A 2,966-nucleotide genomic window follows, 5' to 3' on the forward strand; every position below is an offset into this window, starting at 1 on the left:
GGTGTGGAGGAGATGGACAGAGAAAAGGTGTGGTGGAGGTGGACAGAGAGGGGGGAGTGGTAGAGGTGATGAACAGGGAAAGGGATAGAGAGATGAGGTAGAAGAGCTGGATAAAGAGAGAGGGGCTGGGTAGAGAGTGTGGGGAGGAGAAGGTGGATAGAGTGAGAAGGGGCAGATGGACAAATGGAGGAGAGAGGAGGAGATGGACTAATAGAGGATTGGACAATGCCAGGTTTCTCAGACAGCCTGAACATAGGACTCACATCATTACTCACACAGAGCGCTGCTGTATCCCGGTTGATTCGACATTGTCCACTTAATAGTGAACAGCTGGTAAAAAAGGAGTCCCCACAGCCTAGCTGATAGCTCTTACTGGTATGCGTCGTAGACTTGGTAGCACACTTATAAATCCTTTGAGGGTGTGATCGAAATTATTGTTATACATGTACTACTCCTTGTACATAGAAATACGTTCATGCCTAAGTCGTTCTATAAAAATAAACCAGACCTTTAAAACAAACTTTGTAAAGCTTTAAAACTGAAACCTTTCATAGGTTGACAAGACTGTAAGTTGTCACACAACAGGACATATTTAATTGTGTTTATATCTTTCCTTTCCATCAAATTCTGTAAAAAACTTATGCTAAGAAATTCTGATTGATCGTTCTTGTTTTTAGGGTGCGTGTATATTTGTATTTCCCAGAGTGCACTCTTCCTTACTCGCCTGAGTTTAGAATTTGTAGTGCTTTGGTGGCCTCTGAAATGGTGTGGGCGATCGCTTTCAGAAGCGTTGGCACTGTGCCCTTGTTACTCTCAGTCAATCTAGTGTGCTCTTTAAATCCGGTCTTGAAATTACGTCCCGTCTGACCTATACGAAATTTCAGGCAACCGCCATAGTTAACTTCGCGGATTGCAGACCTTGATGAAGGATCCACTTTTCTCTTTTCGTGGTCCATATGTTCAGTAAGGAAAGTTACATTTACTTTCGTTTTCATCAAAAACTCATCCGATTCTGTCCTAGATTTTACCAATTACGGTACTGAGGCGCACTTGGTTTCCTTCACTACTTCATTTTCTATAGCTGGGGTTATTTCGAAGTCAGTTGTAGTTCTACTTTTCTTTAATTTATTTGCGTATACTCTGTGTATAATTCGTGGTTTGAAATCATTGTTTTGAGCTACCTATCGCAAATTTCCCAATGGTTTACCTACCTAATAGCCTTATAATGGACTGACGAAACTCGATGCAGCGTGGAGTTGTTCTCACTCGTACTTTGAGAATGTAAGAGAACGCACTTGTGAACGACTAACGGCCCAAATCAGCCGATCTTTGCGTAAATAACAGTGATTCTGCGACATTATCTCCAACGCTTCTGAAGACGATACCAGATTTATGTCCTTTGGGGACGAATGTTTCACTTTAAACTTGTGTGACTGATCTATTCCTCTCTGTGAACGGGGTACTTAATAGATCACCGGCCCTTTGGAGCAGTTTCTCTAGCCTACAAAAAAGTCCTCATGCTCACGACAAATGAGGAAAAGTATTCCGCCGTGGTCTTATGAGGAAATCGTTTCGCAACTTGCGTGAGATGGTGTGGAAAAAAGATGAGGAAAATCAAAGTGACGTTAGCTAGAGAAATACGGCAGTCCTACTTCAGACGTCCGCTTGTGGCAGGAGCCTAGAACACATTATGACCTCACACTCTAAGGCGTTCCTAGAGGAAATAAAGTTTCTCTGATCTGATCAACACGAATACGGGAAAACCACTCGTCACAGGTTGCTATATTCGTATACGACATCTTGCAGGCAACAGAGGCGGATGAATTGGTAAATTCTGTCATCCCAGACTTCCGAAAGGTGTTCAACACCACACGAAACCGTCGATCACTAACCAGGATTATTGGGAGTATTTTCGCAGTTATGCGGTTAGGTCCAAGAATACTTGACAGATAGAGCCCTGTACACGACACTGGAAAACGAGCGTTCTACAATCATGAAAGTAACTTTGCGTGTGCCTCAATGAAACGTAGATCCACAAGCTGCGACACTGTCACGAATAAAACAGAGACCCGTATATAGAATAAATTTACGTTAATTTACGTCCATGGTCACAAACTTTTTGTTCACAGATTACCGGTTTCGGTCTATAAAGACCATCCTCAGATCCGATACAAAAAATATGGGAAAAACATTAATACTCTCGCAGATTGTCTACAACTTAAAAACAATAAATAGACCATAAAGAAAAGTACATATATATATACAGGGTGGTCCATTGATTGTGACCGGACCAAATATCCCACGAAATAAGCGCCAAACGAAAAAACTACAAAGAACGAAACTTGTCTAGCTTGAAGGGGGAAACCAGATGGCGCTCTGATTGGCCCCCTAGATGGCGCTGCCATAGGTCAAATGGATATCAACTGCGTTTATTTAAATAGGAAACCCCCATTTTTATTACATTTTCGTGTAGTACGTAAAGAAATATCAACGTTTTCGTTGGACCACTTTTTTAGCTTTGTGATAGATGGTGCTGTAATAGTCACAAACATATGGCTCACAATTTTAGACGAACAGTTGGTAATAGGTAGGTTTCTTAAATTAAAATGCAACGTAGGTACGTTTGAACATTTTGTTTCGGTTGTTCCAATGTGATGCATGTACCTTTGTGAACCTATCATTTCTGAGAATGCATGCTTTTAAAGCGTGATTACCTGTTAATACCACATTAATGCAATAAATGCTCAAAATGATGTCCGTCAACATCAATGCATTTGGCAATACATGTAACGACATTCCTCTCAACAGCGAGTAGTTCGCCTTCCGTAATGTTCGCACATGCATTGACAATGCGCTGACGCATGTTGTCAGGCGTTGTCGGTGGATCACGATAGCAAATATCCTTCAACTTTCCCCACAGAAAGAAATCCGGGGACGTCAGATCAGGTGAACGTGCGGGCCATGGT

Source organism: Schistocerca americana, chromosome 3 (genome assembly GCF_021461395.2).
Source record: "Schistocerca americana isolate TAMUIC-IGC-003095 chromosome 3, iqSchAmer2.1, whole genome shotgun sequence".
Classification (NCBI taxonomy): Eukaryota; Metazoa; Arthropoda; class Insecta; order Orthoptera; family Acrididae; genus Schistocerca; species Schistocerca americana.